A 26,944-nucleotide genomic window follows, 5' to 3' on the forward strand; every position below is an offset into this window, starting at 1 on the left:
CTGTGGAAGGACAAGCACAGGAACACCCATAGGGATCCTCCCAAGCTACAACCATTCTTTCAAAATCTCTAGAAGCTAGGCAACCAACCACCTCATCTTCTCGAAAGGATGAGGTGAGTAAAAAGAAGAGAAAGGGGGTAACCTTAGCAGTTTTAGCTGAGAGTAGTGAGGATATAGCATAAGCTGAGTCACCTTTGGTCAAGAGATCCAAAAGAAGTAAGAAAACTGAGCAGGCCACTCAAGCCACCTCTGTATCCTCTCAACAGGATGCAGTTGTAAGAGCACCTAGTAGTGGGTATGCACAGGTGATAAGTGGATTTTATATCTACTTAGAACGCTTCATTACAGGCTTAAGTTGGTGTTTTGGACTCAAGTTGTTGGTATTTTTTATGTGTTTTTGTGTTATTGCATTTCAGACATCAGTTAAAGGAAGAAAGAATCTTTTCAAAGAATTATTCTGAAAAAAGATCAGAATTGGAAGCCTAGGATACACTCAAGTTGTAGAGAATCTCTTTAGCTTCGCGTGGGTAGTTGAATCACCTAATTTTGACGAGCAGAACTCAAGATATGGACAAAAGAAGATTTGTCAAAAAAATTACAGAATGTCAGCGCGGCCGCACCCGGTTTCTGCCCCAGAATCCTGATTTTATTCGAAATTGAAGATTTTGAGAGTCCTGGTCATCCTAGAGCCTATGTATACCCATAAAAAGACATTTTTAACAACAAGGAGGCCTGGGAGAGCAATAAGAAGACCTAGAGAGCACGAGAAGGCTACGGATAAGAAGACTCTTATTTCTTCAATATAGTTGATACTTGGATGCTTGTTTTCGATTTGTTCTTGAACCCTAATACTCTTATATTGTTTATTATCATGCTTTCATTGGAACCCATGGTGATGATGAGTTCGATTATGAACTAATCGTTATCGTGGGGTTCTAACGGATTTACTTATAGATTTCAATAGTTAATTTATTTCAATATCTTGGTGTATGGTGATTGATTGATATCCTAGTATTGGTTGTGATTATTCATCTTATGTGCGTAGTTAAAATATAAGATAGCGTGTTAATCTCTATTGAAGTGATAGTGAATATAGATGTTTAGAACTTGCCATGCTAGCATAGGTTCATGTAATTGTTATGCATGATTCGTAGGTAATTTTAACCATCTTAATTTCCCTATGTAATCATGATAGATAACTTGTACATTAAACCGTTATGTTTTTAATTCTTATAGGCATATAAGGACTAAGCATAATTGGTGTCTATTCAACTTCTATCTCTTTTGTGGATGCTTGGTAGTAGGGTATTCGTACAACGAAAGTTAGCGTTTACTAGTTTCATGTTATCTGATTAGTGTCATCACCATTACATTCTAAGGTTAAGAACAAAAAGGCTATTTAATGAAGTATTTAATGAAGTTAGGTTCCCATGTTTGTCATATATAGTAATTCAACCTCAATTCTCTTAGTTAATGTTATTTAGTATAATCTCTTTGTTTAATCAAAACCCAATTTGTTATTTGTCTTAGCATTGAGCGATAACCATACATTGTTGTATAGGTGCATAAATTGAACTTAACCTAAACCAGTCTCCATGGGAACGAATCTGATTTATATCTTATACTACTTGTGAACACATATACTGGCATGAATATTAGCGTGTGTTTTCGCCCTAACAAGTTTTTGGCGCCGCTGCCGGGGACTCAGTGTTGTTAATTATTTAGTTTATGTGCTTTTCATCAGTGGTCGTTAAAGTTCACTAACTCAGACTATTTTACTTTCAAGGTTTACTTGTTGTGTTTTAGGTACTCATTACAATGGGAGATCCATCAGCATGAATGAAAGCCTTGATGGATTTTTCTCAACCCAAGATCAATGACATTCAATCTAGCATTGTTAGGCCAGCTATCACAGCTAATACCTTTGAGATTAAGCCTAACATAATTCAATAGGTGCAGAATTCAATCCATTTTGGGGGTTCTCCAACGGAAGATCCCAATATGCATATTAAGGATTTCATTGAGATCTGCAACACCTTCAAGTTCAACAGTTTTTCTGAAGATGTTGTGAAGCTGAGACTGTTCCCATTCTCTCTGAGGGACAAGGCTAAGAGCTGGTTACACTCTCTACCAGCTGGTTCGATTACTACTTGGGAAGATCTTGCTCAAAAGTTCCTCATTAAATTCTTCCCTATGGCAAAGACAACTGTAATCAGAAATGCTATTACTTAATTTACGCAGAAATCAGAAGAATCTTTATATGAAGCTTGGCAGCGCTACAGGGAGATGCTTAGGAAGTGTCCTCATCATGGAATTCCTAATTGGATAATCATCAATTATTTTTATAACGGGTTGGGAGCACAGTCAAGACCCATGCTCGACGCAGCATCAGGTGGAGCATTATGGGCAAAGAGCTATAAGGAAGCCTATGATCTAATTGAACTGATGGTTGCTAATGAATATCAATATCCAACTCAGAGATTGCCACCGGGGCAAGGTAGAATGAGTTTTCCAAGTGGACACAGCTACGACTATCACTGCTCAACTAAAGGAGTTGTCTATAAAGATCGATTCTCTGGCTAACTATGGTGTTAATCAGATAACCAGTGTTTGTGAGCTATGTGCAGGTTCGCATGCGACGGAGCAATGCGCTATATTTAGTGAATCAGCTCAGTTTGTGAGCAACTTTCATAGATTGCAACAACCATTTCCAGACACTTATCATCCTGACAACTGGAATTGTAACACCCCCAAATCTGGGGTCGGGGATTCGGGTTGTCACGAGTTTCATTTCCCTTATCAATACTTAATCTTAACAGTCAACCAACTACTGTGTACTGTGACCCCACAATATACACACACACACCACAAGTTATAGTCTCAGAGATGAATACCAAAAATAACACAAGTCATTTTATTCCACAATTATAAACCGTTACACCTTAAAAGGGTTTCTGAATAAATTTATATTTCTTTGCCATTATTACAATTCATAAAGATACATAAGTCTGGTACATCAAAAGTTGAAAGCCTAGCCTATTGGTAGTTCCTACCTCAGCTACAGCGACATCAACGCCTATAGGAAACTGCGGAACGTTTCCTATCCGCTCGCAAATTGGGAGCTTGGTCTTGTTCATCTTGTCTGTCTGTTGTTATGTGATAAAAGAAGAAAGCAAGGGTGAGCAACAAGCCCACCGAAATAATATGTATAATAATTAACAATATATGAGCATTCTCATAGTACTCATGAAAGTCTTGGACAAGAAGAAATGAACCAAGTTTGTTACCTTAACGCGACCAAGTCGCAAAATATTCAGTATATATATACATATATACTTTTCACAATCTTTGAAATCCTCTGACATGTATAATATACACAGAGTTCCAGTTTATAACTGTATAAAAATATCGTTGCAAGGTGATCTCATATATCTAACCTTGTCTCAACGTTTTTCTGAAAATCTTTGACATGCATAAGATAATCATTTACTAGATATAAGTTTAAAAGATGAAGTTACAAGATACTCCAATATACTTATATCTTTTCCAGATACTACTTGAACTACCACCGTTCAATTTATAATAAGTTTTAAAAGTTCATCACACTGATGAGACTACAAGATAAGACTTGAATAGATTCAATCTTTGAAATATCATTTGAAAGAAATGAAGTTACGAGATACTTCATTAAGTCCCGATATATATATATACACCTATATATATATATACATTTCATACACTCCTTGAAAACCTCTGTTATGAAAATTATAAACAGAGTTGCAATATCTAATGAATTTGGAAAGGAGAAAACTTTGGCATAAACCTGATATCTTGCTGATCAGGTAAAGATACCAATAAGTAACCTTTTCTACTAGTAGATGGACGAATTCCCCACTGGTCATCACCCTGGCCGCAATAGGACCTTATGCTGGACTGCCACTCAGCCACTTACGCATTTGATGGACTCCCACTGAGCCACTTACACTTTCATGGACGCCCACTGAGCCCATGTTGCTTATGCCGACTCAATAGATGGACTTACTTCTCGAACTTTGGGTAAGTAATCAATTCATTTATCAAAACAACAACCTCATTGCGAATATAAAATACACCACAGAGTCGGATCCCTCAGGTTTTGAGCGAATATTTAAATCCCCTTCGAAAGGAAGATCTTAAATACAAAAATGAGTTTTGGGATCCGCTCTAACTTTTAGAAAATCATTTTGAAGACTCGAAAACATTTTTAAGAATGTTTGGAGTAATGCTGAATTAATAAAATAAATCAGTCCCAATATATTTAGAAAATATCTGAATATTATTATTTAAATAATATTCCCATAAAGAATAATCTTTATAAAAATAATTGAAGTAGAAGTTTTAAAACTCATACTTGGAATGGATATTAACAACCAAAGATATACTTATACGAAAGTATGATCTTTATTTGAATAATCGAAAATAAGTTTGATTATTGAAATATTATTCTTTAATAAAATAAAGAATATTATTTAATAAATAAGAGGAGTCATAAGTCCACGAATGAATATTCAAAATAATATTCATAAAATAAACGGAGTCATAAGTCCTCGAATGAATATTCAACTAATAATATTCATTAATTAAAATAAACAGAGTTATAAGTCCTCGAATGAATATTCAACTAATATTCATTATTTAAAATAAAGTTATCGAATAAAACTTATTTGATTAATAGTTTTGAAAACTATATCAATATATATATATAAATATATATATATATAATATACTCGGGAACATCGACTCCCGGTTTTAGAAAATGTTCACCTTTGGGTCCCCTATACTAAGGGTATACGCAACTACTGCTTATCTCTAGCATAGGAATTATGCAACTATAAGCATTTGAATCAACAATTAGATATCAAGATTATGAAACAAGCATGCATATATACCATATCAACATGCTCCAATATATCGCAAGATTTGCTAATAACAATTATGCACTTATCACAAGATAATGCATATACATATATACATCACAACAACAGTATAACGGGTAGAAAACTTGCCTGAGCGACTGGGGGTGGTAAAAGGCCTGGGACGAGCCTGGTAACCTATAAACAACATATAAGTTGGAATTAAACCAAAGTCGCTTAAGAATCTATACTTTAACCAACTAGACTCTAACGCTCGCTTCTGCGCTTAACGATTCACTTAAGTCGCTCGAGTACCCTAGGCTCCACCATTTTTAATAAATTAACCATTACGAATTTTAAGGCGATTCTTTCGCGAGTACTTTACCAACTTCCTAATCCACATTACATAATTGTTTCATAATCCAATTAGTCTTTGGGGCCTTAACCAAGGTTTCAAAGTAAGGCGAGGGGTAATGGTCCTTTCGCGAAATGCCGTTACTTAAAACGGTCGTTTCTCCTAAACCGTACATCGGATTCAAGCGAACCACATATCAAAATGAAGCTCGTAACATGAACTATCTAATCATGACAATGGTAAAAACCTAACAGTGAATTCAGGGGTCCTGATGTTAAGAACAAAAGCAGTCTAAGGTAAATCGGGTATTACGACGGCTATGTTTACGTGATTACCAAATTTGTACAACTACAAATCAATCACCAACCAACTCATAACCATCAATACAACAAAACTTCACCTAAACCATACCACATCAGTCCATAAACTCCAAGTTTTTCAACTCAAATAACCACAATCAAGACCTATGAACTATAATCAAGCTTCAATTACCAAAACACTTCCAAATCAAACCAAACTACTAATAATCACAATCTATGCTTCTCATTTCACAAAACCAACCATTAAACTTACTAACAAATAAATTAAAGGCTAGGGTTTGAAGTTTATACCTTCCTTGGGAGGTGTTAAGTTGTTAGGAAGCTTTAGGGAGCCTCCTACAAGCTTGATCTTTCCAAAGAAATCAAGAACACAAAGTTAGGCTTTGAAGTTTCTAAAAGTCTGAATTGCAAAGAACTGTAAAAATGAGGGTCTTACCATGTTATTTGGACGAGACTTGTGAACAAGAGTTGTAGGCCATCTCAATACCTTTCCAACGATCTATAGAACACAACATTTGAGTGAGAAATGAAGGAGATACAGCAGTTTTAATGTGCTGGTTCTGTTTTGGCCGAGAGCAATGGAAATGGGGGAGGAATTGCTTTTGCTTTCTTGTGTTGGTGGAATAATGTGGTGGATAATGATGGGTTGTCTTGATATTTTGCTAGGTTAATAATAAACAAAGGAGTTAGTGGAAGATGATCTCATCATTTGCCATGTGTTGGTGATTTGTGGTGAGATGAGATCATCCCTAGTTAACTAGATAAGTAACTAGCCATTCCTTCCTAACTATCACTTGGTTTCTTGTTTGATCAACCATCCACTTGCCTTGCCACTTGCAAAGGTATTTACAAGAGTCGTTATTCATTTCTTTGTCCGGTTATCACTCAATCTCGTTGATCGTTTGGTTAAATACCTTAATGGTTTTATTGATAAAATCTTCTTGGTATTTTTAATACCTAAGTTAATTCTCCTTTATAATCCTTGAATTTAAAATCCTTCATCTTAATATTAATTCCTTAAATCCCTTAATGTCTGGTGAAAATCTCGGGGAAAAATAAAAGTGCTCGTTTTCGAAATCCGACGGCTTTTACATACACTTATTTTCTTTATGGAATACTAATACGATCTTAGAATTTCCATAACAGTACTCCTATATATCGTGGTATGATAATTTTTATTAATCAGCATTGTCAGCAAAAGTTACTATTCATCCGGGTTTCAAAAATTTCCAAAAAATTAGGGTTATTACAGACATTGATAGTAATCTGAAGATGAAGCTGAGATTTACACATTCAACAGAATAGAGGAAGAAGTAAATGAACCAGTGAACCATGGAAATGAGGACTTTTCTCAAACTAGAAGCTCGCCTGAATTTGATGGCATAAACGCAGGGGAGGAAAGAGATGTCAGTTCTGAAAGTTATGCTAATAATGAAGAAAATGCAGGCAACTCTAGTCACAAGATCATACCATAAAATGGGATAGGAGTCACACAAGAGATGCAATAATTGGTGATCCAAATGATGGAGTGAGGACTAAGAGTGTAACTGCAAATGAATGCTTGTATGCATGCTTTCTTTCTCAAATTGAGCCTAAAAACCGAGGAAGCTCTACTTGATCCTGATTGAATAACTGCCATGCGGGAAGAGCTAAATCAATTTGAAAGAAACAAAAGTTTATGAATTGGTTCATGCACCAAAGAACATAAGTGTCATTGGAACAAAGTGGGTGTACAGGAATAAGATGGATGAAAATGGAATTGTGACAAGAAATAAAGCAAGACTGGTTGCCAAAGGCTACTCACAAGAAGAATGAATTATTTATGATGAAACTTTTACTCTAGTTGCAAGACTTGAATCAATAAGAATCTTTATTGCATTTGTTGCACATTCAAATTTTAAGGTGTATCAAATAGATGTGAAGAGAACATTCTTTAATGGTGAATTGGAAGAAGAAGTCTATGTGCAACAGCCACATGGCTTTGAAGATCTAGAATTTTCAGACTTTATTTACGAACTTCTAAAGTCCTTTTTATGGATTGAAGCAAGAACCTAGAGCATGGTATGACACACTGTCAGAATTTTTACTTAAACATGGATTTACAAGAGGCACAATTGATAAGACTATATTCTACAAGCAGCATGGTAATGATATTATCCTAGTTCAAATTTATGTGGATGATATCATTTTTTGTTCTACAAATGAAAAGCCATGTCAAAATCAAGACTCGTGCAAAGTGAATATGAGATGAGCATGATGGGAGAATTAAGTTACTTCCTTGGTCTTCAAGTAGGCCAAAAAAAGTGATGAAATCTTTATCAGTCAAACCAAGTATGTCAAAGACTTATTGAAGAAATTTGGTATGATTGACTGCTCACCTGTATTAACACCTATTTCTACAGCTACTAAATTGGATGAAGATAAGAAAGAAAAAAGTGAAGATATATCAGGTTATAGAAGAATGACTGGATCTTTATTGTACTTAACTACTAGTAGAACATACATTATGTTTGCAACATGTTTGTGTGCAAGATTTTAAGCCAATCCAAAGGAATCACATTTGATGGCTGTGAAGAGAATTTTCAGATACTTAAAAGAGACTCCAAACTTGGGATTATGGTATCCTAAGGGAACAGGTTTTGAAGCTGTTGGATACACAGATGAAGATTTTGGTGGATGCAGGGTTGACAGGAAGAGTACAAGTAGAAGTTGTCAATTTCTTGGTCAAAGACTTGTATCTTGATATAGTAAGAAACAACATTATGTGTCAACTTCCACAGCTGAGGCTGAATACATAGTTGTTGAAAGTTGTTGTGCTCAAGTGCTTTGGATTAGAAATCAATTAATGGACTATGACCTAGTGTTACACAAAATTTCGATCATGTGTGATAATACTAATGCCATATATATTGTTTCTAATCCAATTAATCATTCTAGAAATAAGCGCATTGATGTAAGGTACCATTTTATTAGAAAACATGCTGCAAATGGTACCATTGAGCTTATTTTTGTTCCAACAAAAAAAGATTTAGCTGATATTTTTACTAAACCTTTGGATGAAGCAACTTTCACTAGACTTGTAGGTGAAATTGGAATGCTAAATTCTTCATCCTAAAGGCAATAACTCAGCTAATGTGTTACAGCAAATTAATTTCTTATAAATTAAAATTAATTTGATTTATTTGAAAATTAACTGGAATATAATTTATAAATATTTTAGAATTCTCTGTATATTTTTTCTTTAAAATTTAAAATTCAACTTGGAATTTTTCAAATTCTAAAAAAAATAAAAAAGATCGATAGTATATAGAGAATTGAGTTCTCGATCAGTCTAAATGACTTCTCGATAAGTCATTTTGAGACTTCTCGATAGAGTTCTCGATAAGTCTTTTTCATGACTTCTCGATGGACTTTTTGACAAGCCTCTTTATGACTTCTCGATAAGTATTGTAGAGTTCTCGACATATATTTATATATGGAGTTCTCTACAAGTATAAATTCTAGACTTCTCGATAACTTAGATCTGAAATAATTTAATTCAATAAATTATTTTAGTAAAATACTTTTGATACAAAATCATTCTAATTTTATATTAGTTTATTCAATGTAAGTTGGAATAATTCAGTCTAATTAGGACAAACTGAGTATTTATTCTACATCTCGATAAGTCACTGTCTAGTTCTCGATAAGAGTCATGACGGTGACATCTTGACATGAGTTTTTTAATTCACGTGACTTCTCGATAAGCAAATATCAGCCCTTTATTCCTACTTCTCGACAAGTCACATCTCTAGCCTATAAATACACGGACATCTCGACATAACCCCTCTTTACGCTTTCGAGATCTCAATTGAACTAGCTTTTGTAAATCTTCACTTCTCTCTCTTGTTTCAAACTCTTTCTTTCTCAAATCTCTTACCCATTGAAACTCAAACACCTACATTAGCTGCCAACAATGTTAAACCCATTATCCCAAAGGATGGTACCAATTACTTGGCGTTTACAGATGCAAACCAAGCTCATGATAATTTCAAGTGTTTTGTCAAGTTTTTGTCTGAATCTTATATTGCAGGAGGTTTGACTACTAATCATGTTCTCTACTTGGATGTGCTCAACGAGTTTTGAAACTCAGCTGTGGTGAATATTATTGTGCATGAGAACCAAGCAATTTATTTGGTGGTTAATTGCTCAATTTAGGGTAGACAGGTGGAGTTTGATGCCAATGATGTCAACAAGGCTTTGGGCATTCCTACAGATGGCATGGTGGAGGTACCAATAGCACAAGAGCTGGTGGAGTTTATGGATTTTATAAACTACAGTGAGAAGATTAACTTTCTCAGCCTGAACAAGAAGCATCTAAGGAGGGAATGGGCTTTTCTGTTTGGCTACATTGTGCGAGCTTTCACATGCAGTAAGACTGGGCATGATAATATATCCAGTGTTGTACAGAAGCTGGTGTTTTCTATGGCATACAACAGGCACATCAATGTTGGCCTATTGATCTTGGAAGAGCTCAGCACCAGGCTCAAAATGTCATTGGTAAGTAGAGGTAAGGGAATTTTCTTCCCTAGATTAATAATGTCTTCTTTAAATTATAAAGTTGCAGACATTCACTTGGTTGATGGTTTTGATAGAAATAAAATAGGCAATTATAAACAGGTGTCCAAAATTTTATTTGGGTCACTTATTGAGAGTAGTTCTAAATGTCACTAACTTTATGTTGGAGAGATTTAGGACCTACCCTTATCCTATGCCTGACATGAGGACAAGTGCAATCTCTAGTACAGTTATGGCTCCTGCACCTGTAGAAGTATAAAAATAGGATAACCAACAGGGGCCTTCCACAACTGAAACCACTTCTTCAAAACCTTTAGAAACTAGGGAACCAACTACTTCATCCTCTCTACGGGGTGGAGTTAGTAAAAATAAGAGAAAGCAAACACCAATGGTTACTATTTCTGAGAGTGGTGAGGACCAAATAATTATTGAGTCAAACTTGGTCAGAAAGCCAAATAAGTCTAGGGAGGTTGAGTTGACCACTCAAATGGCCACCTCTGCATCTTCTCAAAAAGATGCAATTGTAACAAATGGGCATGAACAGACTCTTGGGGCACCTTCTCAATAAGGTATCACTATTGAACAAAGCAGTCTCCCCACTACATCCTATAAGGAGTCTGCACCACCTCTTGAGAACTCTCAAGAGGTTAAAAGAAGTCATTTGGATGGCACACACAATAAGAGCACATTTGTTGAAACTCCCTCATCCATTCAGGGGGAGTTGCCAAAAAAATATTCTGAAATCTCTACTCTTATTTCCTAAATTTCTTCTTCTTTTAATGAAAGGCTTGAATCTACTTCTCAAGCCTTGCCAAAATCAAGTGACACAGTTCAAGAAATTGTGATCACCACTCAGACATAACATTTTGATGGTGAGAGGCTACATGTTGAGGTAGACCTTAATGACACCATCACAAACACATGGGTTTCATCAGTTTTTAGTGAAGAGCTTGTGCATGTTACTCTAGCACCTTCATGTACACCACAGTCTTCATAGACTGCTAGGTTTAAGGGTAGTCTTCTTGAGGGAGAGCTACTCAAATCCTCTTCAATTCAATTAGAGATTTCTCAAGTAGGAACAACTCACCTCACAGTCCAGGTTGAAATTGTTTTGTCAATTGAAGTTAGGAGTCCAATTGCCAATGATCCAGTCATTAAGGAGGCAAGTATAGCACATTCAAGTGCTAGTTCCTTTCAAGAGGAACAAGGGTTTGAGGCCATGGTACATGATAGTAACCTGGTAAAATCGCCTCCAATTCAAATGGAGGTTCCCACTAGTGGTGAACAACACACTATCACGACCATAGCTCAAGTTGTGAGTTCAACTGTGACCCATGTCACAGGTATAATTACTACCTCCATCCCATACACCTCAAATATAATAGACCAACCTTCTACTTCAAACACTAATCATCAACCCTCACACCTCATATCTCAATGGCTGTAAGATGTTTAAGCCCAACCTACAACAGTCAATGATCTTTTGGTTGAGCAACTTGCAGGCCTAGTCAATATCACCCAAAAACTCCTTACTACAGATATGTCAAACCAAGACTATCAAGCTATTCTACTTTATTATAAGGAGGATGTTGAAAAGCAACAAGAGAAGATTGCAGATGAAGCAGATGGTAATATGGATGCATGGATTTCGAAAGACTTCACAACAACAATGGAAGAGGCCTTAGCAGAGTTTAGAGAAGAATATGTGACCATTTTGGGAAGCAATGCTAAGGTCCTCACTCCCCAAGAGGTCTATGATGTTGTGAAAGAGGTGTATAAAGCTCAATTGAATGCATTTCATCATATTGAAAGTGCTATGGAACACACCCTGGACAAGCATCAACTTGATGTAAAGAAATTGATCAATGCCGAGATTGATGAACTGATGCCCACATTCACATATATCAAATCCAAGTTCAACAAGTTTTCTTACAAGCTTCAAGCTCTCTCTCTTCGTCTAACACTAGTTGTAGAAAATGTATCTAAGTTGAGAGAGTCTTTCATAGCCTTGCATGAGGTGATCCATAAGCAAATAACTCATAATCATAAATCAAAGGTCAAGCTGGATCAGTTATATAAGGCTAGGTTTGAACCTTCAGCTTTGGTCATGGAGGAGATCAAAAATGTTGTGCAAAATTCTTTTGGAACTTTAGTTGCATCCAGTTCACAACCTATATCCACCTCCACAAACTTTCAAATCCAAAATCTACAGCCTCAAGTCTCAACTCTAAAATCTTCAAATGACGCTCTTACAACTCAAGCCTCTCAGTTGACCTCACTTGTACAAAGTCATCAACAGGACATAAAGTCCCTAGTAGACTCCCATAAACATCTACAGATGCATAATTCAGTATCTTTGGAAGCTATTATGGGAGCTTTGAAGATACCTCTTCCAGAATCACCACAATCAGTAAGGACTACACTCCCTCACTATAATCCCTATGCCTGCTACCAAGACTAAGGGGGAGATGGGGTCTCAGCTACAACTAAAATCATCGAGCCAAGACACATCTCAAATTTAAAAGAAGGAGGATGTTGGTATGGACAGACTTTTGAAAGCAGCTGAAGGACCTTGTCTTGACAAGGAATTTGATGAACTCCTTAAAGCTCTCAGAATCTGTCTTAACAACAATCACTTCACCTACAAAAAGGCTTTAGACAGAAACATAAATTTTTTGAGAGTGGTGATGGTGATCAATGGAAATTTTAGAGAAAAGAGGATTGTTGCAAATATCAATGACTCAGGTGTGGACAGCTGTATGCATGTGTCTCTTACTTATATCCAATCTAGAAGAGCATCTGAGCTGGACATCCTAATCAACAAAGTCAACATGGTGATTTCAGAGGACACTCTCTTGCTCAATGTACTCAAAAAGGGTCAAGTAGCTGCATTTCCAGAAGCTTACCTTCAGCCTAACAAGGGAGTGGCCTACATATGTCCATCTACCAAAAAATGCAAATACTTCATGATCCCTAAGCACTTTGCCATGGGAAATTTGAAATTTATCATGACTTTGAAAACTGATTTGAAGACCAAGAAAATCAAGAGCATTGAAGTTGAAGAGATGATCAAGAGTTTGGGTAAATATCTGAAGAATGTTGATAACATGTTGCCAAGAGCACAAATCAATACAAAAGATGACTTGGATGATGATGAGCAGAAGAAAGATGAGCAAAAATCTTCTGGCTCAAATCCAAATCAGTCTAGCAAAGCTACTGGCAGCAAGGGTGGAGACAAGAAAAAAGAGAAAGAAGTAAAGAAGGGGAAGGATGATGGTAAGAGAAGAAGGAATTATGGAGAAAGTGTAACAAATCAACAAAATGTCCAAAGAAATCAGATATAACAAACTAACCAAACTCAATCCCCTAAACCTATCCAAATAAACACTCAATCAATCCAACCTCAAAAACCCAAGTACCTATAGAAGCCAACTGCAAACTCCATACTCAAGATACATATCACAACCATCCAAGTCTTTTTAAAGAAAATATTAAAGCCACCTTCATTCAAACCTTCAACCAAGACTCACTTCAAAACTGCAGGAAGAAAATCAAAGAAAATTCAAGCTGATGCTGGTGCTATCTGAAATTGTTTCAATCAGGATGACTTTTTACCAGTTTCAAGGAGCATAATAGATGATGATTATCACCAACAACTAGCTGAGGAGATAGTCAAAGTTTGGGTTGTTTCTATGAGAGAAGTCATGAGCTACCACAAGGATGGCTCCTTCATTTTGCTGAATAAAGAAGTAATAAATACATTTTCCACTTTAGAATTGAAGAGGGTGATCAGTTTGATGAAGGCTAAGGATTCCACTACAAGAATGTGGAAAACTGTGTTGGCTGAAAGGTTGAGAGAAAGGAATATTAGGCTTGCAAGGGAAAAAGTTGAGAAGGAGGAAAGAGAAAGAAAATATGCTGAAGAAATTGAGATGTGTTAGATATATTTGTGATGTCATGTCTAATAATGATTTGTGTTTAGTTTTCAGATCTTAACTAACAGGACAAATCAGGACTTAACTGGAAATCAGTACTTATACTGAAGTCAGAACTTAAGATATCAGAACTTAAGTTATCAGAACTTAAGATATTAGAAGAAATTTATCAGGAGATAATATCAGGACTTAAGAAGACTTTCAGATAAGGAAGGCGACTGATTGAAGGAAAGAAGATTAAGGCAAACACAAGAAGAGATATGCATGGAGAAGAATTCTACGAAGAATAGAATACTTGGAGGAAAAGATAACCAGTTGATATATTTTAGGATGCAGACTTATGTTCGATATCAATTAGAAGTTTATCTTGTAACTGTGTGTCTATATAAACACAACATATGGTTTACACTACAAGTGTTATCATAATCGAGAATATTGTTCATTGTAACCCTAGCAGCTCTCGTGAAATTTGTTCATCACTGAGAGAGAACGGTTCCATTGTAATACTGTTTTATTAATAAGATTATTTTGTGTTTCATACTTGTGTTCTTAATTCGATTTGATTGTAGTATACAATGTATTCAACCCCCTTCTACAGTGTGTGTGACCTAACAAGATGTTTGAAAGGAGGTCAAATGAATTGAAGACAATGGGGTTGATCAGAGTTTCAAAGGATGGACATTTTCTAAACATCAAAGTTGGCAGATTCTCAAGATTCAGAATTCGTCTTCTCAACAATTACTCATTGGAAGAATGGCTCAAGCTAGTGAAAGCTCTAAGAGCCATTAGAAAAGAGCCAGGCTATGAGAAATTCACCTAATGTTTGTAATTTATGAACTGATGTAAATTTTCAATGTATAAAAAATGTATTTATCAATATGTCAATTTTATTGTATTTAATTTTAGCTTGGGGTTAGTCTTGTTATTATGCATGAATTTGTGATAAGAAATCATCTCACAAATTGGGGGAGATTATTGTGCAAGACATGCATGTATAATAATAAGACTAAGTCATATTGACAGCCCTAAGATTAAGTTGTTTGATAATCAATATTTATATTTTGTAATTATATTCCTTGAGTCTGTAAAAATATTTAGTAGATTAGACTGGGGGATTTTTCTTTGAACAATTTCAAGCTAAGAAATAAACTTTGGAAGAAGATCAAGTCCTGATCATGCCTCAGAGAAAAGATGTAGCATCCTGGAGTTGAATAATGTTGTTCTAGGAAAAATGTTCGAAGTCAGGATATCGACAAGTCACAGATCAAGGTATATTGAGAAGTCCAAAATGACTTGTAGAGAAGTCCCGAGATATATCGACAAGTCATTTATGCATGTAGAGTTCTCAGATATCGATAAGTCAAATAAAGATGTAGAGAACTGGAGATATCGACAAGTCAATACCTCATGTAGAGATCTCAGAGATATCGACAAGTCAAAATATGTATAGAGAGATCTCAAAGATATCGATAAGTTATTTCTACATGTAGAGATCTCAGAAATATCGACAAGTCAAATTCTTCTATATAGAGAACTGGAGATGTCGACAAGTCATTCTGCATGTAGAGAACTGGAGACCTTGATAAGTCATTTACATATATCGAAAACTCGAGATATCGATAAGTCATTATACTTATCGATACACTACACCATATATGGCCTCTAGCAACACCCGAAAAAAGTGTAAAAATGGCCAAAAAATGTTACCTTAAGCAAAAAATGGGGCTATGGTTACATTTTTTGCAAATTTGGTGGTGTTGGATTTGCTCGTGCTACAATAGGGGTCTATGGTAACACTTTTTGAACTTTTGGTAATATCGGTAAAAGTGTTACAAGAGACAACCTATGCTTACACTTTTACTATCTATCGTAACACTATGTAGGTGTAACAATATCTCTATTGCAACACCCTTAAAGGTCTAGTAACACCGAAAATAATGTCGCAATAAATTCTTTTATAACATTATATTTGCTATTGTAACATGGATGATAAAACAGTTCAAATCTTTTGGTAACATCTTTATAGTTTATTGTAACACTTCTTTTTAACACTCATATGTACTGTAACATATTTTCCTATTTTTTCCAGCACAACAATCTATATTATAGTTTTAAATTTTCCACACGTGATAATCCAAATTCTACATACAAAATTAGAACATTTAACACATAATTATTTAGAAATTGTTAATCAAAGTTCAAATTCAATACATACAAAGTATCGGTTCAACCAAAATGTACAAAGTTTTAAATTTATCCAAAAGCAAAAATAATGTTAGATAACAAATATTGTTCGACTGGAATTTTCAATGAAATCGGAGAACCAACTTGATGCCTCTAACTCCTTCATCCTAGACAACACATGTCCACTCCCACAATGCAATTCCATCAGATTTTTCACACGGTTTGCTTAATGACAGTTTTAGCTCATCGATTCCTCTTGCCCTAATCAATATACACAAATAAACCATATTTAGACAATAGAGAATCTCAAGTACTCAAACACACAAATTTTAGTTAAACAAGCCAGATTTGAGTTCACATAATCAACTATTATATATAATAATAATAATAATAATAATAATAATAATAATAATAATAATAATAATAATTTAACAATATATTGATAGAGTACACGATAACTCCTTTAAGACAAGGGAAAGAATATACAATTACGATTAATATATGTATTATTGCTAACTAGATGGATCCCTGACCACCCATAGCCGAACAACATCAATTATGCATACGGCGGGTAATAGTATTAGGTAATTATACTGCTTTATTTTTTTTACCCTTTTTCTCCCATCATTTTTATGCCCTATCAAATTAATAACATGATAATCAACTGTAACTTGACTCTCAGTCATTGTTTCCTTAATATCCTTTATATGTCAAATAACTTATTGATGGAATTGACTAATTGATTATTTCTTACTTACAACTTATTAGCATAAAGACTGTTTAATTTATATTTAAATATCATTTAGCTTATATTTAGAATAAGCCCTATATTGCAGTTAAAACAGTAAATATAAAGAAGCCCGAGAAAAAATCAAATAAAGAAGCCCGAGAAAAAAAATCAAATAAAGAAATATTAGATATACCTAAAATGCACAAGATCAAAGTTTCTGAAGAAAACCTGGGTCTTTCTACGCCCATTTCCATCTTCACTCTGCTCCTTCTTGAAAGTAACAACCCCTGATAAGTGACATTTCAGATAAAAAAATTAGTGAAAGGTAGTATTGACCCTGTACTGATTATAAGGTCACAAATTTGACTCCTTGGAGAAATATTTCAGACAAATTATATTTACTCTCGTATAGTTTTCTCAGAATTCCACCATTGGCCACTTTTTAAAACCAACAAATCGGCACCTTTTCATTTCCAAGAACTCCGGTCTATTTAATCAAGTTTCAAAGTAAAGTTAATTTTTCTAGAGATCCACCAGGAACCCGACTCTATAGTACTAAAAATGGAGCTCGATAATACTTTAAGGTGCAATTATAATCGTTAAACTTGTAAACCAAGAACTCCGTGTGTTTCGAGATTGGATTCCCGTTACCTCAAAAATTGAAGTCTTATTAGGAATTATAGAAGAGAGGATGCAAAGAAGGGATTCCCACTAGTTTCTTCCAATTGAATCACCAACAACGCGACGATTCTGCGTCCTCTCCAACATATTCTTTGCATCAAATCTCTTACCACATTAAAAAGTTCTATTAAGAACTAATTTTCATCCTACGTATAAAGTCTATCTATGATTACATTTCTATATATAAGATTTATTTAATTACACTGATATATGAACAACAATACCCCATTAAATAGTTTCCAGGAAAACACATATTATCTACACAAACTACAAACGACCAGTAGTCTAGTACATAACAAGATCAGCATAATTGATTAGTGAGGTATATACGTACAAACTTGTTCAACCAGAATAATATTTCATGACAAACCTGATGAACAGTGTCATGGTAAAAGGCATTTATCTTGACTGGATGTGCAATATTTTCCGTTCATCTGATATGTGTGCCAGTCAGGAGGTTATGATGTGCACATAGTCAGCTGCATTTAGCTTTTAGAATAAATAATATATTCGACTGCTAAAAAACAATCTCTCTATATAGAGCTATAATTATGTCAATAATATTTTCTATAATAATATTTCCATCAGGATGACGAGTACCAAATTGTAGTGAGTAATTGAAATAGTTAGGGTAGTTGGCCTCATAACCTCAAATTTGATTTATCAACTTCTCCCCTTATATATTAACACGTTATTTTCCTTGAGAGACCTCTCATTCAGTAAGTTTATGGGATTAGTCTTGGATGAATCATTTTTATTTGGTACACCCACAAGAACAATAACACCTCAACCCTGCATCAAACATACCTATATTAGCATTATTTGTTCAAGTTTTGTGGTGCATCTTAGGACTTATTGGCTGATACAAAAGTTTAATTGTATGATACAGGAAATCGGGAGAAAAATGCTTACATCGTGGACACATTCAAATGCAGAGATCATCGCACAAACATTTACAGTACTCTATGCACCGGTCCACTCCCCCATCAGGCCATCAGTCATTTCAACTAATACCTGGCACACGAAAAAATTAAATAGCAATACTCAAACTTCACAATGCAAAAGTCTAAAGGTGTATATCTGATCCCTTTAGGAAACTAAACTTATATGGAAAATAAAGGCTAATATACTCCATATCATAGATGTTGAGCCTCAAGACCATAAATTTAACGTCAATATGTACTGCAGTAAGAGAACATATGTTGACTGATTAAAACACCACCACAATTTAAGCCCAATTCCATCACAGTTTACAATGCTGCACAATAACGCAAATCCAGTGCAAAATGTGTGGCGTGCCCATTACATGTTTGTGTGCTTAAACAAAAACACCTTATAAACATTCTATCTTCTCATATTGCAAGTATAGACAGTGTGACACTACAGATAGAAATGAGATCAACATCTGGACCATGTACCAGTACATGTAGAAATGAGGTCAACAACATCTTAAAACGAACCTCTTGTATCGGCTTATTAGGATCTTTCGGGTTCACAAACTCATTAACACCGAATTTGGTCACTGTTGGAAAGATAAAGAACAAATATCAGTAGCATATGTCAATCAAAAAACTTAACATTAATATAAAAAAAATCGTGCAAGCTTGCTTTTATTCCATGGGAAGCAAATTTATAAAGTTATACTTCTGCAAAATTACAACTACACCCACCCTCCTTAGATTTAATTGGGTTCATATCAAATTCATATCAATATCAACTTCTATTCATTCCCAGTTTAATGGATACCAACACATTATTTGCAACTCCCAATTCATATATTTGGGCACCAAAACTGCATAGCAAAGGCACAATTGTTAGAAACTTCTATAGTTTTATAGTTCCAATAAACATTTCCAATTTTCTTAAAACACACATAGATTAAAATAAATCAAACATGAATGACCATTCTGCAAAGATGACAAACAACAACAATAATCATCTTTTATGTACCCAGACTTTGTGACTAGAAAAATCAAAATACCCTAAGGAGAAAAAAAAATAACCAGTAAAATAGAATACCAGTATTACGCATCTTACCTCATAAATAGACCAAAGACATGCACCTAAATAGGTTGTGCTCATAACTCACTACTTGAAATTCAACAGACCCCTTATTGTCTTCAATTTCCTCTTTCGAAATACCTCCTTACCCCTTATATACACACAAATCAGAGAACATACTTGACACACTTTTGAATCGAACAAGAAGAAAGATCCAATTTAAGAAGATAAAGCAAGAACCCGGCTGCTAGAACCCTAATTCACTCCAATAAAGCGACTGCTATAATCCGTTTGAGAAGCTTCAATTGCTCAACCGAGAAAAAAGTCCTAATTTATACAAACCCTAATTACTAGAATCTTAATTAAGATCTTCAAGCTATGGCCCCGTCTAACTCCGAGAGAACCCATCGAGAGTGTAAAGATGAGAGTATTATTTCTGAGTGTATAACACAGTGAGTGGGTCAAAATTTAGTATTTATTTTAAAAAGGTAAAATGAGCGGGTCAAAACTTTCTCCTTGGGCCGCTTGAAATTTTGTCAAAATCTGGCCCGCCATTACTACAGCCTAAATATTTACTCCTATAGTCACACTAATTGTAATATCAATATTAAGACTATATTTTATATTACAATAGCAATTTAATCACGTCTATGGTAACATCAGTTATCCTCTGCTGCAACACAAAAAAAAGTATTACTTAAAATCAAATTTTAGTGATTTAAAGTAATATTTTTGCTTGTAAATCCAAAAAAAGTGTTGGTAAAGGTCATATATAGTGTAGTGATATGTCACTTCTCTAAAGAACAAAAAGAGATCTCGACATACTATCTCAAATTCAGAATATAGACAAGTTCAATATTTAAGATTATCAATAAACAAAAAATTAATTCACTGAATTAGAAAGTCTACAAAAGCAGCTTGAAAAATACAATATCAAGGGTCAAGATTCACTGGACAAATGATGGTCACAGACCTGCACGATTCAAGATTTGCTAACACTAGAAAATGAAATAGACAAGGTTAATTTATAAATTGGTTTAGTACATTTTAGTGTAAGTGTTATAAACCCGTGTTTCTAGTTTATAAAGCATGCACGGGTCCATAGTTTAGAGGTAATAACCATATCTAGATAAATCTTGTATTTTCTCAAGATAGAAACTGAGTTCTTATTTTCAAGAACATAGATTTGTAGCAAGACAAACTTAATTAATACAATTAAGTGAGTTTTTTGATATTGTGTCTTGTATGTTTTACTGTCAAGCATTTTAACTCTACAATTCTAAACTGCTCTGTTCACCAATAATACAAACTGTTTTAAAAACCAAATAAAATCCAAGAAACACATATACCCCCCTTCTGTGTTACATTTCTTTGCATTCAATATCTAACAGTTTATAACATGGCTTTTATCATATAGACATATTATGGTCTTATATTCAAACAATTTATAATGCATGGATCGAGGTGTCAGATGAGTTAGCGATTATTCAATGATGTGTATATGCTTTAAATCAAGTGGCTTGTTAATATGGTTGATGGATTTTAGTATGTTGCTATAAAAATTTATTAAATATGAAAAAAATGATTTGATGCTCACTGGTTCAATATATATTAAGTTATTAATATGATACAGTGTTGGCATTTGTATGTTTTGACATATTAAATAAATAACCTAGTTTGATTCCCAATTTATCCTCGTACATCTGAAATTTGAAACTCAGAATATGGAATGATTTGCAACTAGAAAATATGTCGGCTATTTAACGAAATATGTTCTTTTTCCGGTTTGTTTTGGTATCAAATTTTCCAAATATCAATTATTTAATAATTAATTAATTAATATTTGTTCTAAATGTTATTTAAATATTCAGGAAAAATAAAAAATCAATAGTCTTGGTACTTAACAAGTACTGGTTTAGGGTCAGATGGGATATAAATATTTTTTTTTCTGATTAGATTTATTATTTCAGTTAATAATTATTTCTTGTGTTGGTGTGTGTTTGTTACAACAATGACATACGAGTTTATCAAGTTAGTGTAATGAATATCTAATAAAGCAATATTAATGCTAATTTCTAATATAAGAATTCATCATGTTGTTAACCCTAACGCATCGGCTGATCAAGAATCATTGAATGTGGGTTATTGAAATTTTATTTTATTTTCCTGCATTTGAGATGTGACGGGAGTTTCAAGCCAGATTGTCTGGTGATGGGTGTGTGACTGCGGAGGCAATGCCTAATACGATGACTCTTGTGGTACCACATATAGTTGTACCGGTAACAGTTCATACGGAAAATCGGAGAAATTTACTGTGCTGAATTTCAAGAAGTGGCAACGAAAGATATTCTTTTTATTTGACCACCTTGAACCTGGTGAGGTTCTTAACTGATGATGCACTTAAGTAGATAGAGGATGAGTCAGAAGTTGAGTTTTTTAGTGCACTCCAAATTTGGAATCACTCGGATTTTTTATGAATGTGGGGGTGACTTGTAAATGTTCTTGTACCCGAACTGAAAAGTGTGAAATTATATCTGAAGATAATGGATTGTATTTTTATTGGGTATGTGTCTAATAGTACGACATATAAGTTTCTTATGCACGAGTCAAAAATCCTCGACATACACAAGAATATAATAATAGTGTCGAGATATATTTCATTTTTTTTAATATGTATTTCCTTAAAAAAACCAAAGGAAGGTTCAGTTCGTAGAATCGGACACGTGATAAAAGACTCAAATTTGATGAAAGATGCGTGAGTCTAAATGGGGCACCAAATCAATGGCTTCAAAAATTATAGTTAGATTGCTAATTTGAGGACGTTTAAATTGATAACTAGATCAATGTGGATCGGCAATTTGAGGACGCTCAAATTTGGTAACTTCATGAATTGATATTTCTAATTTTTGGCACGCTGAAAACTGGTAATATCAATTATGAATTGGAGCATTGATGTTTGGTAATGTATGTAGTTCTTTTGAATTCGTACAAAATAAGACATGAATGACAAAAATAATGGAAAATTGGTGATTTGAAAGAACCTCGTATGAAATGTTAAGACATATTTGTTGTTGATTTAATTTCGTAAGAAAATTACTCTCAATTAGAGTTATCACTATTGACTACATCAGGTCAATATATAATACCGCGGATACACTAACCATAGAGTTAACTAAAAAGTTACTTGGGAAATCATCGAAAGGAATGAGACCAACGCCCATATGAAAAGTCATTACAAAGAAAACCCAACCTTGTTGATTGAAGATCCCAAGATCTTGGTTCAGTGAGATAACCTAAATGTAAAGACTTAGTGAGATCATTGTGGGGGGTTTACTCCCGGGTCCATTCTTATGATGAAAAACAGTGATTATCTGGAAAAGGCTAAGCTATACTTTTAATGATCCTTATGTGTCGATATGTCGAACAAATAATACGCTAGTATTGTTGAAGAGATCACCTATGTGAGTGAAGTGGGGTCGCTTTAAGAAGGAATTGTAGGGGCCAATTCCGAGCAAAACTCAAAACCAGGGTAAAGTTTAGGACCAAAATGGGGTTAAAAGTGAGAACTGAAAAATATTGGAAAGACTCCAGTGGGGAATATATCATCATTTGGCTAAAGAGAACAGCAGTTCAAGGTCAACGCGACTACTAAAATTCTAGAAATGTAAATATGTTCTTTCAAGGGAAGGTTTAAGGGGTAACACCTATTTATCTTATATCGGTTTCTACCGTGGCTTTCTATCTTAGTGTCATAGAGTCATTTTACATTGTCAATTTTATTCATATGGGGGATTGTTGGAGTAACTTGAATAAATTTGAAATGTACTACTTTAATTTTAAATATATTTTGTAACATTTTTTATTGTGTAACTCTCACTATTATGGTGTATTATTGGTTTGTTCATTATGGTGGACAAGTTACAAAATTTATTGCCATGTAAGTTACATTATTTTCCACCTACAAAATGAGGCCCTGGCTTCATTATTTTAGACACAAAAAATATCTCAAACTTTTGCATGGTCTATTTGCATATTATCTTATAGTACTAGGTTCAGTTTCTATGAGAGAAGGCGTATTTGTTTAGTTCATGGGAGGCGAGTCTCAAGTGCTTAAAATCACCTCAATTCGTTGTATCCTAGGAAACGAATGCCACAACACTTTCAAGCACCATGAGGAGGGGCTTATCTATTTTAAGGACAACGTGGTTTTTACGTGCCTCAAATATTTTTTGGTATTTTTGTTAGTATAATTATAATTTCAAGTATCCGATTTTTTTATTGACCCATTTTTTGTTTTGAAATTTACCAGTGAGTGTACTAAATTCTCAATAATGATAAATATTTATTAAAAAACAAAACAAAATCGAGAGAAAATAATGAAGAAGGGGTTTATCATCAACTAAATTGCTGATGACGGGCCCTAAAGTAAAAATGAATTTAGGGTTTTTTGTGAGGTGAGGGGAGAAGTAATATTAGGTATCCCTGAGATCAAATTAATTAGTTATGCCTACTTACGAGTAGCTCAAGATCGAACACATTTAAGAAGGCTCAACTCGGCTCGAACTCATAAATGAGTCGAATGAGCTTGTTTAACCGAGCCGAGTACGTGCGAACTTGATTAAAACCCAACTCGAACTCATAGACCATACTAATTGTTTGTATTTTCTGGTTGAAGAGTAAATGTAGGACACCCCTTACTTGGTTGAAGATGAGCTTTAGGAAATGCAGCAATTTGTGCCTTTTTAAGCTCTACAATAAATTGAGTGTCCTCTGAAATCACCCTATTAACTATCTCAATGATGACATCCAGATCAGATGCCCTCTTGGATTGAAGATTTTGGAGAGACACTTACAAATATATGTCCACACCACAGTCATTGACATTGGCAACTATTATCTCTTCTCTGAAATTTCCAAGTTTCACTATCACCACTCTCAGAAAGTTTATATTTTTGACCAAAGCCTTTTTTTATGTGATGTAGTTGTTGTTCAGAGAGACTTTCAGTGTTGCGAGCAATTCATTGAACTCCTTGTCAAGGCAAGGTCCTTCTGCAGCCAACTGGAGTCTGTCTTTTCCAACATCATGAGCACTTGGAGTGATTTGAATTTGGCTTATTTATTTTGGCTTGGTCACCATCTCCCCCTTAGTCTGTTTAGCAGGAAAATTGATTGAAGATAGAGAGAGTTGGGATCTTACTGATTGAGCAGTTTCTGGAAGAGGCACATTTAAGACTCCAATGATAGCTCCCAAAGAAATTGAGTTTTGTATTTGAAGATGGCTATGGGAGTCTACCAAGGACTTAATGTCCTGTTTTTGAGATTGCACCAAAGTAGTGAGAGAACTGACTTGTGCTGTAATAGAATCATTGGAGGCCTGAAGAGTGGAGACTTGTTGTTGTAGAGACTGTATTTGCAGATTTGTTCAGGTGGAGATAGATGGCAAAGGTTGAGAGCTGGTTGAGAGATGAGCACCAAAAGTAGCTTGAATAGAGTCTTTAATTCCATCCATCAACAAGGCTGAAGGTTCATATCTTGCTTGATGAAGTTGCTCCAACTTGACCTTTGTATCATTGTTGCTAGTGATTTGATGTTGGACAACCTCATGCAAGGCAATAAATAACTGCCTTAGATTTTTGATGTTGGTCTCTGTACCAGTCAAGTTTAAATTTTCCATCTTTTCTGCATATCTATAGAATTTATTCTTGATCTCAACCTGAGATGGCAGAAGGGAATCAATCTTATCCATGAACATTTTCCTTATCTTTTCTTGATGTCTACCCAGCGTCTGTTCCAATGCTTTTCCAATGAAGTGGAAAGCCTTGAGTTGTGCCTTGTAGACCTTTGTGATAGCATCATACACCTCCTGTGGAGTGAGGACCTTGCTATCTCTACTCAAAATAGTAACGTGTTCTTCTCTGAATCTAGCCAAGGCCTCATCCATGGTGACATTGAAATCCTTAGTTAGCCAGGCATCCACATTCCCATCCCGTTCAGCTTCATCATATATATTGGTCTTTCGAGCTTCAACTTTTTTTTTATAAGACAGCAAGATAGCTTGATGATCCTGACTTGACATAGTTGTTGTTAGTAGCTGTTTGGTTAATGTTGGCCAATTCTGCTAACTAGTCTACTTAAAGATCATCTATAGTGGATGGTTGAGTTTCTGCATTATGTAGCCATTGAGAGATTAAGTGTGAGGTGGATGGTTGATTTGAAGTGTTTGAGTTTGGTGTTTGGTGAGATGTGTTTGAGGTAGAGGGTATGGAGAGAGGAACATTACTTGTGACAGATGCCATAGTTGTACTCACAGTTGGAATTGTGATTGTGACAATGTGTTGTTCACCAAGAGTGGGAACCTCCATTTGAATTAGAGGGGATTTGACCAGGTTCTGTCATGTACCATGGTCTCAAGCCCTTATTCTTCTTGCAAAGACCTGGCACTTGAATGTGTTATACTTGCCTCCCCAATAGATGGATCATTGGCAATTTTACTCCCAGCTTCAATTGACAGTGTAATTTCATCTGGGGTTTTGAGGGGAGTTTTCCTACTAGAGGAACCTCCAATTAAATTGGAGAGGATTAAGATAGCCCCCCCTCAGGAGTATTACCCTCAAACATGTCAATCTGTGAATATTGTTTGGCACATGAAGGTGCTCGAGTATCTTGCACAGTATCTTCAGTTAAAACTGATGAAACCCCTGTGTTTTTGTTGGTGTCATCAAGGTCTACCCCAGCATGTAACCTCTTACCAACTGAATGTAGTGTCTGGGTGGTGAGCACAGTTTCATGAACTGTGTCACTTGATTTTGGCAAAATTGAGATGAGGATTCAAGTTTTTCATTGTAGGAAGAAGAAATTTATGAAATAAGATTTGTGAGATTAGAATTGAGTGTTGGCAACTCCCCCTCTTTGTGTGTACCAACCAAATTTCTCCTTTCACTAACTTGAGAGTGCTCAAGTTGGGATGTGGACTCTTTACATATTGCATTTGGGAGAATTTTTGATTCAATAGAGACACCTTGTTGAGAAGATGCCTCTAGAGTATATTTATTTCCCTCTATTACAAATGCATCCTTTTGGGAAGATGCAGAGGTGGCTACTTGAGTGGTCAACTCAGCTTTCTTAATCTTCTTTGGTTTTTTGACCAGGCGAGACTCTATTTGTGTTTTTTTCCTCATTATTGTCAGAAATTACAGTTAGGGGGTGCATTCTTTCTCTTCTTTTTACTCACTCCTCCATATTGAGAGGATGAAGTGGTTGGTTCCCTAGCTTTTAATGGTAGATAATGA

At 34.9% G+C, this 26,944-nt stretch overlaps 2 long non-coding RNA genes and 1 other non-coding gene across 4 annotated transcripts; all 3 read right to left on the bottom strand.

The window, feature by feature from the left end:
• Window positions 1-2,208: 2,208 nt before the first annotated feature.
• LOC141699247 (small nucleolar RNA R71) lies at window positions 2,209-2,315 on the bottom strand. The gene has a single exon (XR_012565722.1). It is a non-coding gene; the product is annotated as a small nucleolar RNA R71 (small nucleolar RNA).
• A 14,047-nt stretch (window positions 2,316-16,362) lies between these two features.
• Window positions 16,363-18,440, bottom strand: LOC141696149 (uncharacterized). Of its 2 annotated transcripts, XR_012564451.1 has the most exons (4): window positions 18,303-18,440; window positions 18,025-18,133; window positions 17,167-17,260; window positions 16,363-16,504 (listed from the first exon to the last, which is right to left on the bottom strand). It is a non-coding gene; the product is annotated as an uncharacterized LOC141696149 (long non-coding RNA). The 2 variants fall into 2 exon arrangements; XR_012564450.1 differs by having other exon boundaries at window positions 18,025-18,440.
• Window positions 18,441-18,565: 125 nt separating this feature from the next.
• On the bottom strand, window positions 18,566-19,448 carry LOC141697104 (uncharacterized). The gene is made up of 3 exons (XR_012564582.1): window positions 19,325-19,448; window positions 19,115-19,176; window positions 18,566-18,668 (listed from the first exon to the last, which is right to left on the bottom strand). It is a non-coding gene; the product is annotated as an uncharacterized LOC141697104 (long non-coding RNA).
• Between the last annotated feature and the right edge of the window lie 7,496 nt (window positions 19,449-26,944).

Source organism: Apium graveolens, chromosome 11 (genome assembly GCF_009905375.1).
Source record: "Apium graveolens cultivar Ventura chromosome 11, ASM990537v1, whole genome shotgun sequence".
NCBI lineage: Eukaryota > Viridiplantae > Streptophyta > Magnoliopsida > Apiales > Apiaceae > Apium > Apium graveolens.